The 18046-nt window shown below is 41.9% G+C and overlaps 1 protein-coding gene across 3 annotated transcripts in view; it reads left to right on the top strand.

Moving 5' to 3' along the window:
* UBR2 (ubiquitin protein ligase E3 component n-recognin 2) overlaps positions 1-18046 on the top strand; it is a 131584-nt gene that overhangs the window by 21823 nt on the left and 91715 nt on the right. The gene's annotated exons all lie outside the window — the stretch shown is intronic.

Genomic DNA, 18046 nt, shown 5'->3' with positions numbered 1-18046 from the left:
TGTTTGTTAAACTTTTAACTTTGTTTCTTGCCATCACCAGGACCCACTACCAAAAATCCCCCCAAAACAACAAAAAAAACAAAAACAAATGCTCATTCTTTGTACTATTAGTAGTGCAAGAAACAATATTGTATATTTTGCTTGCTTTTTTTTTTATTACCTAAAGCACACTGACTCTAAAATTAATACACTATAACTTAACTAGATCAAGCCATGATCCAACTATATTATCTTTTTATTTTTCTTCACAAATTCTCAAAAATACAGGGACTGTGATCGCTGTGAATGGCTATCAGTCTCTGTTCTGAGGGTACGCAAAAGAGCGTGCTCACGTTTATATCCATCTATCTACATGTTACACCATCGAAAGAACAGCATTTTGGTTGAGTGAGGCTTTTTAGTGAAAGTGTTTCTAAATGGTGAAAATTTTTTACCATACCATATTCCTTTCATTAATCGCTTCCCGCCCGCCAGCAATGCATTGTGGACAGGCGGTAGCTGAAGGCAAGGCGACGTACCCTTTCCGTCGCTTTGCTCTTCCAGGTTTAGAGTATTTTTCACTGATCATTGTATTAGTGCCTCTAGCGACGTCAGATAGCATCAGGGTCAGTTAGCTTCCCTCCCAGCTAGGGTCAGCTAGCGTTAGATTGCCCGCACACTATCGCACTCACGCTATAGGTCGCTGATCACTGTCATTACTAGTATAGTGTTTGTAAGGATAAATATAGTGATCACGAACAAAACTATACCAGTGCCCCCATAGTACTAGTGTCCCCAAAAACACAGTGTTAGCAGGATTAGCCCCAACGCGCCCCCCCACCCCTAACAAGAAGTGCAGTGTCAGTATAATTTCTGATCACTGTCACCTGTAATACATTGCGCAAAAAAACGCAGTGTTCACAGAATCAGGCCTGATCTCTGTTAGCACGTGCCGGTAAATTTTTTGTAGCGATTCAAGCAGTCCCTAACAGCCAGGTGCTCTTTTTCCTGTGAGTCGCACTAGGTATCTGTAAATTTAGAGTCCAAAATGTCCAACGAAAGGTACACTAGTGAAGAGGCGTATAGGATTCTGAGCGTGTCAGGAGAGAGCGAAGGGTAAGACTCCCTGACACAATCAGACTCAGAATACAAACCTGTAGACAGCAGTGGCACCCTGACAGGTAGCTCAGACGATGGAGAAGAGGTCCCTGTTAAGATCAGGTGTACCTGACCCCATGAAGCTAAAGCGCTAGGATTGCATGACTTGTCTCATAGGCAGCAGAGTGCCAGTACTAGTGCCACACTATCTTTTGGTGAGCTGGCGAGCACCAGCGGCCTAGTAGATCCTGGTCTTTTTTATACCAGCACTGCAGTATCACTTGTTGACGTGGCAAATCCCATAAGTGCAGTACAAGTTGGTGTGGTCGCCAGCACAAGTAGTGTCCCGCAGCCACCAAGAATTCGTAGAGCCCCTAGTGTCCTTCCGGACATCCTTGCAAATCCTGACTGGCAGCCCACAGATTCTACAGCACCCGTACTTCTCCCATTCACTGCCCAACCCAGAATTCAGGTGGAAACAGCAAATTTAACTACTCCCTTTTGATTTTATGGATCTGTTTTTCACAGATTTGTACAATTTGATTGTGGGCCAAAGCAATTTATATGCTCAACAATATATTGCTGCAAACCCAAATCCAAACCTTGCCAGACCATTCGCATGGAAATCCATTGCGGTTTCCGAATTTAAGACTTTTTTGGGCCTAACCCTCAACATGGGCATTACAGAAAAGAATGAGTTGCGGTCGTATTGGTCCACAGACCTGATTCATCATATGCCCGTGTTCTCTGCTGCCATGACCAGGCATAGATGTGAGACGATAATACGCTTCATGCATTTCAATGATAACACACTCTGTCATCCTCAGGCTCTACAAAGTGCGGCCCCTCATAAACCACCTCACTGAGAAATTTGCAGATGTGTATATGCCCCAGCAAAACATCTGCGTGGATGAGTCCCTCATTCACTTTACTGGCCGCCTTGCATTCAAACAGTACATCCCCAGCAAGCGTGCCAGATATGGGGTCAAATTGTTTAAGCTTTGTGAGAGGGCCACAGGCTATATGTACAAATTTAGGGTTTATGAGGGAAGAGACAGCGAAGTAGAGCCCCCCCGACTTCCCAGACTACATGGGGAGCACTGGCAAGATAATTTGGGACTTGGTGTCATGTTTGTTCCGTAAGGGGTACCACTTATATGTGGACAATTTGTATACAAGCGTGATACTATTTAGACATTTGTACAATCTTGGAATTGGCTCATGTGGCACCGTGCAACCTAATTGCCGGGGCTTCCCACAACGGCTTGTAAAAACCCCACTTAGGAGAGGAAAGCCTGATTGAGGAATGATGAATTGCTCGCAGTGAAGTGGAAGGACAAACGAGATGTTTTCATCCTGTCTTTCATTCACGCAAACGCGACAGTCCAAATTAACACGGTATCTGGTGTTGAGAAACCCCTCTGAGTCCACGACTATAACCTTAACATGGGAGGAGTGGACTTCAACTACTAAATGATGATTCCATACCTATTGTCCCGGAAAGCTCGACACTGGTACAATAAGGTGTCTATTTCAATTGGCTATATAAATAACGCTTTTCTAATTTACAAAGCAACTGGACGAAGTGGATCCTTCCTAAAATTCCAGGAAGAGATCATCACGGCCCTTTTGTATCCAAAAGTTACTGTGGCCCAATCCTCAAATTCTGATGCTGTTAGCCGGCTGCATGAGAGGCATTTTGCGGATGTGCTCTCTGTTACCCCATCCAAAGGTCACCCCAAAGAAGATGTCATGTTTGTAGCAGACACAGAATAAGACGCGACACCCGCTTTTTATGTCCCTCCTGTCCTGGCCAACCTGGTCTGCTTCAAGTACTGCTTCTGTCGCTACCATACACTAGTGGAGTATTAGTATAGGGTACAGCACGGCACAGTTCAGGGCACATATTTACACAGGGTCTTGAAAGCTGTTAGGTAGTGAGGAAACTGGCTATTGCATTTTGAGAGACCCTACAATTTATTTTAAAAAGTTCAAGTTTTAAATAAACTTGAACAAAAATGATCTGCTTGGTCGAGGTGCCAAAAAGAAGCCTTTACTGCATCAATGACACAAAAAGACCTGGTTAGGCATGTCAAGGTTTTGTCCAACATATTGTAACCGGGCTTTTTTGTGCCATTGGTGCAGTAAAAGCTTCTTTCTGGCACCTCCACCAAACAGCTCATTTTTGTTCAAGTATCACTGTATTGTACTCAAACAACCACGCCATCTTTTTCCAGAGCAGCCTGTATTTGTTTTGAGGTTGCATGTGGGTTTTTCTTTGAATCCCGGGAAAGTCTTCTGTCAGTTATGGCTGCAATCTTTCTTGGTCTACCTGACCTTGGCTTGGTATCAAGAGATCCCCAATCTTTCCACTTCTTAATAGATGATTTAACAGTACTGATTGGCATATTCAAGGCTTTGGACATCTTTTTATGTCCTTTTCAATCTTTATAAAGTTCCATTACCTTGTTTTGCAGGACATTTGACAGTTCTTTTCTGATCCCCATGGCTCAGTATCTAGCCTAGTCAGTGCTTCCACGTAAGCGCTAACAAACACATTGACTATTTATACACTGACACTAACTGCAATTTAAAAAGCCACAGATGTGGGACATTAACCTCTAATTGGCATTTTAACCCGTGTGTGTCACCTTGTGTGTCTGTAGCAAGGCCAAACATTCCAGGGGATGTAAATTTTTGATCCGGGCCATTTGGGTGATTTCTGTTATGATTTAAAAAGAAGCCAAACAACTATTTGATAAATAAATTACTTCATATGATCATCATCCTTCAATAAAACATCATTTTTGGCATGATCAGTTATATTTTCAATATATGCCAAAATGTCACAATTTCTGCCAAGGTATGCAAACTTTTGAGCAGAACTGTACATAAGTAGGTGTGTGCAGTGCTGTTGGATGATATTTTTCATCCGCAGTTAAAAAGAAGAGCATATATGCCGAAGCTTGGGTGCCTGGGGTGGCCAGTGGGTGTATGGCCCCTGTGCATCGGCATATATATTTTATAATATTTTTTGGTACATTTCATGTGTGCCCACCATTAGAAGTGGGTGGATGCACAGAGGTATATTCTAATGGTGGGCATACCACACACTTTTTCTGGCGGAGATTTCTTCTCTTTTTTTTCATTCAGCCCACAGGCTGCATAGAAAAAAAAAAGAATATAGCGTATACACCCAACAAGGACCAGCGACGTACTGTTATATCACTGGACTTTGAGTGGTTATACCAGGAGCGTTACCTATAACGCTGCCTTCTCCTCTTCTTCACTCCCTCTTTCTGTAGGGGTCCCTCAATGTTCTGTCCTTGAACCCCTTCTCTTCTCCATCTACACCTCCTCCCTTGGTCACTTGATAAACTCCCAGAGCTTTAAGTACCATCTCTATGCTGATGACACACAAATCTATCTTTCTACCCCTCACCTTACCCCTTCATATCGGCATGGATGTCACTTCACTTCTTCAAACTCAATCTTTCCAAAACTGAGCTCTTAGTATTCCCTCCAGCCCGTGCCCCCCCCTCCCCTAACTTCTCCATCAAGATCAATAACACAATTACCAGTCCCTCCCCTCATGCCAGGGTATTGGGTGTAATCCTAGACTCCCATCTGTCCTTTCACCCCCAAATCCAATCACTGTCCAAATCTTGTATACTTCACCTCCGCAACATCTCCCAAGATACACCCATTCCTAACCACGGAAACCGCTAAGCAACTTATTCACTCCCTTTTTATCTCTCGCCTTGACTACTGCAACTCCCTCCTCATTGGCCTACCTCATCGCAGGCTATCGCCTCTTCAGTCTATCATGAACGCTGCTGCCAGACTTATCCACCTTACTAACCGTTCTGTATCTGCCACCCCTCTCTGCCAATCCCTCCACTGGGTTCTCATTGCCCAACGGATAAAATTCAAAACATTAACAATAACATATAAAGCCATTTATAACTCTGCCCCAAATTACATCAACGATCTTGTCTCCAAATATCACCCAAACCGTGCTCTCCGCTCCTCGCAAGACCTCCTGCTCTCTAGCTTGCTTGTCTCCTCCTCCCATGCTCGTCTCCTCCTCCCATGCTCGTCTCCAGGACTTTTCCATAGCTCCCCCATCCTCTGGAACTCTCTACCCCAATTTATCAGACTATGGCCTACTCTGCTCACTTTTAGGCGATCTCTGAAAACCTATCTCTTCAAGGAAGCCTATCCTGCCTTCAGCTAATAATGGAATCTTCTACTCTTCCAACCAGTCCATCCCCCATAGTTACCTTTTGTACCACTAGCCCCTCCCTCCTAGATTGTAAGCTCCAAGGAGCAGGGCCCTCCTTTCCCTCTTGTATTGAACTGTATTGTTGCGGTCTTGTCTCCCGTTATATTGTAAAGCGCTGAGCAAACTTTTGGCGCTATATAATCCTGTATAATAATAATAATAATAAATGATGCCTGCAGCTGCAGGCATCATCCTGGTATTGTTGTTTTCAGCCGGCGATCGGCTTTCATGTAACAGCAATCCTAGAGGCTAATTAGCTGCAGGATTGCTTTTGCAAGCAGCAGGAGAAGATGCCCCCCCCCCCTTTCCCCGCTGCCTTCCACGGCCTTCTCAGGCAGTCCTGTGCCATCGGGGGAACCTGAGAATGCAGCCGGTGTTTCTGCCAGCTGACAATAGAGCTGATTGGAGACCGGAATGGTGTCAAACATCTCTATAGACTAAGAAATCGGAAGCTACGAGCATTTCATTGCTTCATTTTCACAGGATATAAACAGCACCATTTGTAAATTGGGAAAGCATCTGATCTTGGTGAGATTAGATATTGTAAGGGCAGAGGAGATATGTAGAGACTGATAGACCCCAGATTTCTCCAAAAAAGAATAGAATATATGACAATGCCCAATGAAGTTATAGGGTATATTTGCATTCCCTGTGATAGCATTAAAAATGATCAAAAAAAAAACAAAGGGGACAGTGTAAAAATAATTAAAAAAATCAAATTAACTTAAAAAAAAAAGCACCCTCTTCCTAGCCAACCCCCCCCCCCCCCCGCGCGCCAGTATGTAGCACTAGACCTACTCTATAAATCAAAAATGGTATCTTGGAAAGGCTTTTAAAGCGTTGCCTATTAATATTAAAAATGTATGCAGTTTGTTGCCATTACACAGGGCATGCACAGTTTTAAAGCATGTCATGTTTGGTATCAATTTACTCAGCATACCATCATCTTTTATATTTTACCAAATAATTGGCCAATATATTGTGTTTTTTTGGACCCATTTTTGGAAAGTAGACACCCCAAGGAATTTTATAAGAAGCGAGGTGAGTATTTTGCTGCCACAAGTTTTTCGAAAATGAAAAAAGAAAACAAAAACATTTTTTTTCTTTTTTTTTTTAGATTTCAAAACCTTGTAAGGGAAAAAATGAGATCTGCAAAATACTCACCATGCCGCTTTTTAAATTCCTTGGGGTGTCTACTTTCCAAAAAGGTGTCATTTGGGGGGGGAGGTTGGTGATTTCAGAGCCTTTGAAACTGATAGGTAGTGAGGAAGTGAAATGAGGAAGTTATGCACCTTCAGGCTTTCAAAGTGGTCATTGGATTTCAGGCTCCTGTATGTGCCTAGTCTCCCAAAAAGTCTCACATGTGTGGTATCCCCATACTTGGGAGATGTAGCAGAATGTATTTTGGGTGTAATTCCACATATGCCCATGGCTTGTGTGAGCAATATATAATTTAAGTGACAACTTTGTGTTAAAAAAAAAAAAAAAAGCATATAGCTTAGGGTTTCTACTTTCCGAAAAGGGGTCATTTGGGGGTGTTTGTACTATCCTGGTATTTTAGCACCTCAAGAAATGTGATAGGCAGTCAGAAAGTAAAAGCTGTGTAAATGCCATTATCTATACCATAGTTTGTAGATGGTATAACTTTCACACAAAGCAATCAATATACACTCACTGGAAACATGTAGCAGAATACATTTTGGCCTAAATTTATGACAAAATTTGAGTTTTTTGGATATTTTTTATGACATCCTTTTTTTCCTCAATTTTCGCTCTTTTTTTTTTGTTTTATAGCGTGAAAAATAAATCGCGCACAGGTGATCAAATAGCACCAAAAGAAAGCTCTATTTGTGTGAAAAAAAGGTCATAAACTTCATTTATGTACAGTATTGCATGACCGCGCAATTGTCAGTTAAAACTAGTGAAGTACTGTATAGCAAACAATTGTGTAAATTGCAGTATCTATACCATAGTTTGTAGACGCTATAACTTTCACACAAAGCAATAAATATACACTTATTGGGATTTTTTTTTTACCAAAGACATGTAGCAGAATAAATTTTGGCCTAAATTTATGACTAACTTTTAGTTTACTATATATTTTTTTTATAGCCGAAAGTAAAAAAAAATGTTTTTTTCAAACTTTTCGGTCTTTTTTGTTTATAGCGCAAAAAAATACAAAGCCCACAGGTGATCAAATTCCACCGAAAGAAAGCTTTATTTGTGTGAAAAAAGGACATACATTTCGTTTGGGTACAGCATTGCATGACCGCGCAATTACCAGTTGAAATAGTGCAGCGCTGTATAGTAAAAAAAGAGACCTGGTCAGGAAGGGGAGTAAATCCTCAGGAGGGCAAGTGGTTAATGTAAAAAATGTCCTGCTATTGTTCTACCTCCCAAACACTTACCTGACACTGGGTTGTAATTCTAAGTATGCCCTTATACAGTGGGGAAAATCCTTCTCTGAATCATTTAAATGATCATTGGCAAACTTCAAACAGGCCTGCACATGTGCCTTCTTGAGGAGGGAGACCTTGCGGGCGCTGCAGGATTTCAATCTATGGCGGCGTATTGTTACCAATGGATTGTTTGGTGGCTATGGTCTCTGCTGCCTTGAGATCACTCACAAGCTCCTCCCGTGTAGTTCTGGGCTGATCCCTCACTTTTCTCATGATTATCCTTAGCTCATGAGGCGAAATCTTGCATGGAGCTCCAGGGTGATTGATGGTTATTTTGTATTTCTTCCATTTGTGAATAATCACTCCAACAGTTGTCACCTTCTCCCCACGCTTCTTGCTGATGGCCTTGTAGCCCATTCCAGTCTTGTGCAGGTCTACAAACTTGTCCGTGACGTCCTTTTGACAGCTATTTGGTCTTGCCCATGATGGTGCCCAAGAAAGAGATTCTGTGGACAGATGTCTTTTATACACATAACGAGTTACCATTAGGAGCACCTTCTTAAATTGACAGGACTACTTTGTGTACCACATGAACACACAGCCAGTCTGTGAGAGCCAGAATTATTGTTGGTTGGTAGGGGATCAAATTTTTATTTTACTCCCTGAACTGCAACTCAATTTATAACATTCGTATCATGTGTTTTTTTCTTGCTTTTTGGTTGATATTCTGTCTCTATCATTTAAATACACCTATGATAAAAATTATAGACCCTTCACTTCTTTGTAAGTGGGCAAACGTACAAAATTTGCAGGCGATCAAATAATTATATTCCCCGCTGTATTAAAACAATTACGTTTTCAAAAGATTCATCATGCCTCTTAAAAAATAACTTGGGGTGTTTGCTCTCCAAAATGTGGTCATTTTGTAGGTGTTTCCACTGTCCTGGTGGTCCAGGTTCTCCAAATATGCAATAAGTAGTCCAGAAAATTAGAGTCGTTTTGCCTCTAGATCACCTGAAGGTGCTCCTTGGATTTTGTGCCCCTGTATGCATCTAAGCTGTGAAAATTTGCAAAATGGGTTTTGGGGTGTATGCCCATGATGTGTGTTTAGAAATATCTTTTAAGTGGTTCTAAAGGCTCAAGGTTTTTTACCTTCATTCATTCTATGCATAAAGGTAAAAAACCTTCTGTGTGCAGCGGTTACCCCAACCCACCCAATCCTTACCTGAGCCCCCATTGATCCAGCAACGTTTCCGACACCCTTTGCTGTCTGGGGACTTTTACTCCTCATTGGCTGTGACAGCAGCAGAGCCCATTGGCTCCTGTTGTCAATCACAGCCAATGAGGAGGGGGCAGGGCTGAGGTATGGCTCTGTGTGTTACGGATGCACAGAGCACCGGCTCAGGGATGAGCATGCAGCGGTGCCCCCAGGACAAGCAGCTTTCCCCAGGGGCACTGCTCGTGGGGGCGGAACCAGGAGCACTGGCGAGGACACGAAAAGTAGAGGATTAGGGCTGCTCTGTGCAAAACCACTGCAAAGAGCAGGTAAGTATAGACCTGTTTTGTTATTTTAGAAAAACCCAAAGTTTTAGTGTTACTTCAATTGACAACTTTGTGTAAAATACCCGAAAACCTTCCATTTTTCATTTTCTTTTCATTTTCCAAAAACATGCGGCAATAATGAAATTTTCAAGAGACTCATTATGCCTTTCAGAAAATACATTGAAGTGTTTGCTTTTCAAAATGGAAACATTTTGTGGGTGTTTCCACTGTCCTGGTGATCCAGGACCTACAAAAATGCGATGGGTAGTCATGAAATTAGATGTGTAATTTATGTTCCTTTTAAAGCTCAAAGGTGCTCCTTGGATTTTAGACCCCTCTATGCATTTAGGCTCCTATCCCCATATTCGGGAGGCATAGCTGAATGTGTTTTTGGCTGTAATTATAAGTATGCCTATGCTGTGTGTGAGAAATAGGTAAAATGACAACTTTGTGAAAGAAAAAAATTGTATTTCTTAATTTTTTTTAAAACTGTGTCAAAAAAATTACAATAATTTACAATCACAACAACAATTACAAACTCACCATGCTCTTATTAAATACCTTGGGCTGTCTACTTTCCACAAAGAGGTCATTTGGGGGATATTTGTACTGTCCTGGCATTCCAGGGACTCAAGAAATAAGATAGTACATCAAATGATAAATTTAAAAAACAAATCTATCTATCTCATAGTTTTGTATATAACTTTCAGGCAGACTAAATAATATAAAATGTACATTGATTTGCGTTATTTAAAAATATGTAGCAGAATACCTTTTTGGCCTAAATTTATGAAGAAAAATGATTTATTTTCAAAATTTAGACAGAACAGAAAACAGAATATGTGTGGGTTTTTTTTAAAACTTTTAGTATTTTTTAATTGATATAGCAAAAAATAAAAAACAAAGTGGTGATTAAATTAAATACAAAAGCTTTATCTTTCTCAAAAAAAGGTAAACATTTAATTTAGGTACAGCGAGTAATTGTCATTCAGTGGTGGTTAATATGTAGAAGATGTTTTCAGCTTGATGCAACAGCAGTGCAAGTTAATATCATTTATTTTTAGCCTTCTTTATAGCCTGGCCTTTCACTTGGCCTTGTTGCTCTGAATTTGCAAAGTCTGTTTAGAGAGCGATTCCAATCAAAATGTTAAACCATTTAATAAATTGACAATGCTATCCAACAAAAATTGCAACTATGCTGAAGATGGTCCTTTGTCCGTGAACCTGTCACCAGTATGAAAAATCTCAACTAACTGCCTCCTTAACCACTTCCCGACCGGCCGTTGCATATAAACGGCCGGACGGTGGCAGTGCAGGGTCGAGTGGCCGTTTATAAACGGCCTCCCCTCACCTTACTTGTGCGCGCTCCCTGGAAGCGCGCAGCACCGCGATCCGGTGCCCGCTGTGTCCTCCGGACACAGTGGAACACCGATCGTCGGACGGGACCTCTGTACGAGGTCCCGATCATGTGATCACTGATTGGCCAATCAGTGATCACATGCAAAGTAGTAAGCAAGAATCTTCATCACCCCCCACAAGTAGTACAGTGTCACCATGGTGACACTGTACTGCTAGGGTGACAGTATGTAAAAAAAAAAAAATAAAATAATGTAAAAAAAAATGTTTAACAATTATAAGATTTTTGATTAAATATTATTTATTTGCAAAATTTTATAAAAAAAACACTTTTTTTCAAAATTTTTGGACTTTTTCATTTACATAGCAAAAAAAAATAAAAATCCCAGCGGTGAATAAATACCACCAAAATAAAGCTTTATCGGTCTCAAAAAAATGGTAAAAAATTCATTTGGGTACAGTGTTGCATGACCGCGCAATTGTCATTCAAAGCGTGATAGCTCTGAAAGCTGAAAATTGCCCTGGTCAGGAAGGGGCTAAAAGTGTCCGGTCTGGAAGTGGTTAAATTAAAAAAAAAAAATGTATACTTCGCTGTCTTTTAGAGCTCCTGGCGTCAATACAATTTGACACTTTTGAGTCTGTCCGACAGAACATCACCTGCAGGGCACGTTACTGGCTGCCACCTATTACAGAATGTAGGGGCTGGTGGACAGAATCATAGCACCCAGCAGGGAGCATGGTATCCAGAACATCTGTAAGTGATGGGTAGTATGTGTGTCTGGAGATCTGCAAGCGAGAGAATTCATTCATCTTCACTAGAATGGTAGAATTAAAACTTATTCTTACAGGACTGTTGGTAGATTTCTTCTTTAGTTAAAGCGATAGTAAACACGGTTTTGTCACTTGTACCTGCAGGTGAGCTTACCTGTAGATACAAGGAATATCTCCTACACATGCACTGTTTAGGAGAGATTTACTGTTTCTGCAGCCGGTGATGTCACCGGCGCATACGCGCTCTGAAGGGACGCCATACTCATTCCATTCCTTCAGTTCTCTGTGGCCTGGGAGTGATGCCATCATGGCTGAGGCATTCAAACAACTGGAGCCTGCAAATCCATAAGGAAGACCGGGTGAAAATGGAAGCCCTATCAGTAGTGATAGCATGCTGCTGGAGGGCTTTGTTTTAAGGTAAGCCTTTTGTAATGTGCTGGTAGGCAATGCATGCTAACACATTATGACATTAACTTGCAGGAGGCCTGGAATTTTTGTTTTGTTTGGCTAGCATTTACTACCGCTATAATGTGGTTGTTAACCCTCAGGTGATACACGGAGATGAAACAAATCCTCCTACATAAGTTGTACCTGTTTATCTGCAGTGTCCTCTTCTCTACAGACATTCAAAGTACAGACTTTATACAGCTTGTCTGAGGTTTCAGAAAATGGGGCGGGGAGCTGCAGTTACTCTCCAGATCTCAGTGAAGAGAGTTCTGAGAGATGATTGGAGGGAAGGGACACCCCCCCCCTTCACACAGGAACAGAGCTGAGGCTGTCAGTTGCAGGCTATGTACTGGAGGTCCATCCCCTGTCACCATGTTTCACTTGGTGCCTGGAAAATTGTCAGAATACTCATGCAGATAGCAAAGGAAAAAAGGCACTCTGTGCTCTGGATAGAGACCAATACACACTATAGAGGGATATGCTTTATTCAAATTTCATGCCACTTTAACTGCAGTCAGATTTCACAGAGCACCTCACATGTGTTGTGGGTAGGTCTTCCTCCTGAACTCACATTTTTTCCTATACCAGTATTCGTTCTCTATACCATATTCACACTTTTAAGGCAGATATCTGATCGATGTCTGTTAGAAGCAAGTTGTTGAATTTTAACCTCGCTGGCGGTATTCCCGAGTGTAGCTCGTGGTAAAGTTTCAGCACCACAAGCGGTAACCCCGAGCTACACTCGGGCTTACAATGCGGCACTGCTCCGGGATCCCTTCTGCACTTACCTTGTCCCGTGCTCCCGCGATGTCCACCCTGCAGTGTCCCCGGCAATGTCCTCCGGCTGATGCCGGCATCTGTCTTCCGGGTTCCTTTCCCTGCGACGTCAGGAAGTACAGGGACAGAACTGGTGAGAAATTTTTAAATTTTAAAACTGACATTCACTAAAATCACATAGTAAAACATTCTGTATCAAACCATTTCACATACATTTTGTCCCTACTGCTTTGTCCTGTGCCCTGCCTGCATTTTTACTGTTCTTTCTGCCTGGAAACTGAGAAACGTCCATGGCGTCCAAAAAGCGTCCCTTTAGGTCAAAAGTGGTTTTAGACCAGCTAGAGAACAGCGATAGTAAACCAGAACCACTTGCAGAATTGAGTGATAATGATTCGTGGGGGAAATTCCTCATCAGACACAGAAAACGATTTTGCGACTTTGCTCAGTGATGTGCGAACTTGGCGCTATATTTCAAATTTCAGTGTTTTTGGTTTGATTATATTATTGAATTACATTTATTATTATTTTTTTTATGATTATTTATTAAATTATAATTTATGATTTCGTGTTTCAAATTTTAACATACCCGGGATGTTTACTAGACTCTTGTTTGGACAGATTTCAGTGAGTTATTCCTACAAATTACAGGCCTACAATAAAAAAAACTACATATTTCCATGCAAAAAATGTACCGCTTTGAGCACAGAAATATGGACATAATCAGACCGCTAGGGAGGTTAAATGTGCAGAAACCCTGATATATCAGAAAAAGCGGGAAACCTAGCGTGGGTGTATTTGGGAACACACCTTCTGTGTTACAAGCGGGTAGACAAAAGGAGATACAACTTCACTAGATGACTAATAAGCCTTGTACACATGAGAATATCAGATGAATGATTGTCCTTTTTTTTTTTTTTTTTTCTTTTTTTGCATGCTAATCTCATATCAAAATGAAGAGGTTACTCTAGTTCCGAAAATTTGCGTACGACAAGATACAACTTTGGATGACGTATTCTTTTGTTTCTGAGCATGCGTGGTCTTGGTCTTCTGATTATTGATTATCCACTTGCTAACCGCGCTATAGCTGAATGATGGCTACAGCTCAGTTCTCCAGTTCTGGGAGGGTGTCATATGACGTCCTCCCAGAATGCACCTTTCTGCACGCCCCCAGTGCTGCGCACCCGACGATCTTTGTGATCGCTGTGTCCTACAGACACAGCTGATCACGTGATGAGGTAAAGGCCAATCACAACGGCCTTTTACCACGTGATCAGCTGTGTCCAATGACACAGCAGATCACAAAGTAAATACAGCTGCTGGTTATCGGCAGCACTTTCCTCACGCTGTCACAACATGAGGAAAGTACTGCCGATAACCGGCAGCTGTCACAAAGCAGACCGACACTGATTTTCAGGGCACTGATGATCATTCCCCATGCAGTACCGCCCAGCAGTTGCACTCATCAGTGACCTCATCAATTCCCACCAGTGCCACCTCATCAGTGCAACCTGTCAGTGCTGCCTATCAGTCAGTGCAGCCTCATCAACGCACATCAGTGAAGGAGAAAAGTTACCTGTTTGGAAAATTTTATAATAGAAACAAAGAAAAACATTTTTTTAAATATTTGGCTTTTTTTGTTTATAGCGCAAACAATAAAACACCCAGTGGCAATTAAATACCACCAAAAGAAAGCTCTATTTTTGTGAAAAAAATGTCTCATGTGTACAGTGTTGCACAACCGTGCAATTGTCATTCAAAGTGCGACAGCGCTGAAAGCTGAAAATTGGGCTCAGCATGAATGGGGTAAAAATGCCCGGTAGGCAAGTGGCTAAATGAAAATTGGCCCTTTTGGATAATTTCGCATGAACTGTCGTGATCGGCTCTTCAAGCTGTGTACGAACAATGAAATTATCATATGATCACTTCAAAAGCAGTATTTTTCGTCTGCTTTTCTCCTCGTGTACTAGGCACTAGAGTGATTTTCATGTACCACGTCCATGCTTGTTTTCTGCGGCTTCTGTGAGCTGCACTATGCATAGCTTACCCCCTAATCCAGTTACAGTAACTTCCAGCAGCCTCTTCTGTGCCTTAAGAGGCTCCTATGTGTACAGTATCGGGTGCCAGATCAATCCAAAGAGGTGGCTAATACCAGCATCCTACTGATGTTGGCCACTTCTTTGGATTGATCTGGCACCCGATACTGTACACACAGGAGCCTCTTTAGCCACAGAAGAGACTGCTGTATCCTACAGCAAAGTGAAGTATGAGAGGAGGAACATAAAAATCACTAAATGTAAGTAAGAAAATAATGTGCAGCAGATACGTCAAAGGTGAAGAAAGTGAAAAGGCTGAACTTGGGCTGCCTTGTTTGCAAACAGGAAACAAACTCCGAGCGACGCTGAACTTGACCTCGTTTACAGCAAGTGCTCCCCGCTGCTTCCCGTCACATCGCCTTATCTAGCCCTGAGCATCTTAAGAGTAGCATCCCCCAAAAATAGCTTCTCTAGAGATCCGGTTACCTTCTGCGCTGCTCTGTGCCCTCGCCTTACACTCTGCCTTTGTCAGCCAGTTCATCACAGTGGACTGTAGTCTCAGCTGTCCAGCTCTGTAATGGCAGCAAGTTAAAAGTATCCTTCTGTCAAAGCTGAGAATGATGCAATACAGTTTTCTAAACTCCTCCTTGAAATAAATATATTTACATGTCTAATTGTATTTATTTTAAAGATGAAATCCAGGTATAGTAACTATGCGTATACCATACCTTTTGGATCTCTCTGGAAGCTGGAAATCATTGTAGTAGACACCACTACTCCAATGATCTCCTCAAGATTCTGGGCCCTGTGCTGAGCTGCCACCCTGCTGCATTGTGAACACAGGAGGTCGCCCTTTCAGCATTGGTGAATGCTTTGCGTTTTCTCAAGGAATGCAAAGTATTCTCTGATTGGACAAGGCGGAGAGTGTAACATCACGGCCTTGCCTCTCCCTCTTGTCCTATCAATAAATGATTTACATTCTTCGAGAAAATGCAAAACAATCCCTGAATGGTGTCCATGCCGAGCAGGTGACGACCTGTGTTCATAATGCAGCAGGGCAACTGCTTGGCACATGGCCCAGAAGCAAGTGGAGATCACTGGAGTAGCAGTGTCTACTACAATGCCTTTCAGCTTCTGGATGAACCCCACAGGTTTGGTATATGCATAGTTACATTAGTCCAGGCTTGACCAATGTTAATTTTGTAAAAATATCAATACCTGGAATACTTTCTTTAAAGTTTATGCTTTTTTTTCACAGTTTTTTTTGTATTTGTTTCTTTTTGACTAGTTATATAAAATCTTTATATTACATACAGACATTAATATTTTATTCACACTTAACTTCAAAGTCGCATGATTTCCAGTCGCATCAAAAGTCACATCAAGGTAGCGCAGGAACCTTTTCAAAGTCGCTGTGTCTTTTGCACCAATATGAACAGGTGCTATTGAAAAGAATGGGCTGCGTCTTGTCGTGCGACTTTGATGTCCAAATTGCATGATAAGTCACGCAAGTGTGAATGGACTCTTAATAAATTTATTTATTTGTTACTTCTATAGCGCCCTCAATTTACGCAGCGCTTTACATATATATTGTACATTCACATCAGTCCCTTACCCTCAAGGGGCGTACAATCGAAGGTCCCTAACTTACATCCATACACATACTAGGGCCAATTTAGACAGAATCCAATTAACCTACCAGCATGTCTTTGGAGTGTGGGAGGAAGCCGGAGTACCCGGAGGAAACCCACGCAGGCACAGGGAGAACATGCAAACTCCAGGCAGGTGGTGCCGTGGTTGGGATTCGAACCAATGACCCTAGTACTGCCAGGTGGAAGTGCTAACCATTTAGCCACTGTGCTGCCACATATATGGCCAAAAATGTGGGTATCATGGTTTAGCTAGTACCCCCACACTATATATTTGCAAACCTATAATAACAATGCATGCCCATTCCTTGTGTTTTATTTCTTTTAAAGACCCTGCAAGTACAGAAAAAGGATTAAAAAAAGAATGAGGAATATAAATTTAAAAAGTTAACATTTGCATATTTTTCAGTCCTGGTGATAAATGTACAGACTGCTATGCTTTCCTCAAAATTGTACTACTTTAAAGTGTCCATTAAATTCACACAGTGTAGAGCTAATTCTCCAGTTTCTGATGTTTCTCATAGACTCCAATGTTTTCACTGCACTGGAATTGCCAGCCCTTCACACCTATAAGGTGTTCTTATGTACCTTGTGTGTGTTGGTGTTGTAAATATTACAAAGAACATAAGAAATAGAAATGTATATACTCTCAAGATGGGTGTAAGCAGAAACTGTGGCAGAGCAGTCTCCCCACTGAAAAACTGAAGACGGCCGCTGTGCGGTCTCGTAACTTTTGCATATCTTGGCGGATAAACGTGATTTCACTTTTGACCCCCATAGTTTTGGTAAGTGAGAGCTGCAATGGAGGAATTGCAAGTAGTGACATCCGAGAGAATGACTCTAAGTGTGGGTTCTGGCCCGTCTGGGTCCAAAGCCTGCCGGCAGTGCAAGGAGGACACATCTGCAGGAGTACTCGCTGCGTCCCAGTCCGGTAAGGAGGGAGTAGTACCGTCCAGTGGTACGGTATCATCCACCTCAGTCTGCTCTCCGTTGCAATCGTTGAGCAGATCACGCAACAAAGGTAGGTCTTTAGCTGCTGGTTTAGCAAAGAACTTTTGTGCGGCTTTGTGGTACTTCTCCTTGGCTAGTCTAGGAGGCAAGCTGCCATCTTGGGCCGTGTGGTCTGCGGCAGAACAAGAGTCCTTACCATGTTTAGCCATGGTTATCGGCCTCAAGAGTTGAGTAGGGCGAAATCCCAGAGGCTGGGTAGTCTTCCCGTGCAGAAAGTACCACTGGAGCCCAGTCAGGAGAGGTGCAAACAGGATCAGTCTACGGATTTTAGGTGGAGAGAGCAGACCCAACGTCCAGCTACATCCGCAGCCAAGCCATGCCCTCCGATAATGAAAAGGTTACTAAAGTTATGAAAATTCTTGTAGGACAGAACAAAAATTTCGAAGTGATGTCATGTATTGTATTTGAATTGTATTTCCAGACGAAAACTGTATTGTTTTAACGAAAATTGTAATATTAACTATCTGGTATTGTACAAGAAGAATGTTCATGCTTGTCCCTTTAAATAATTCCGGACGAAAGCTGCGTGCTAAGGATCAGATTATCATACGATCGCTTCAAAAGCAGTATTCTGATTGTGTATACTAGGCTTTAGAAGCAATAATTTGAAATTCTCTGATGTGGATTTGTTAAGGGACAGACATATAATTCATTTTGGTGAGGCATCACTTCCCTTTTAAAGTGTTGCTAAACCCCGGA

This window comes from Staurois parvus, unplaced genomic scaffold (assembly GCF_062004578.1).
Source record: "Staurois parvus isolate SC_StPar_1 unplaced genomic scaffold, SC_StPar_1.0 ptg000192l, whole genome shotgun sequence".
Lineage (NCBI taxonomy): Eukaryota > Metazoa > Chordata > Amphibia > Anura > Ranidae > Staurois > Staurois parvus.
The sequence above is the reverse complement of the archived record's forward strand: the minus strand, read 5'-3'. Positions and strand labels throughout refer to the sequence as shown.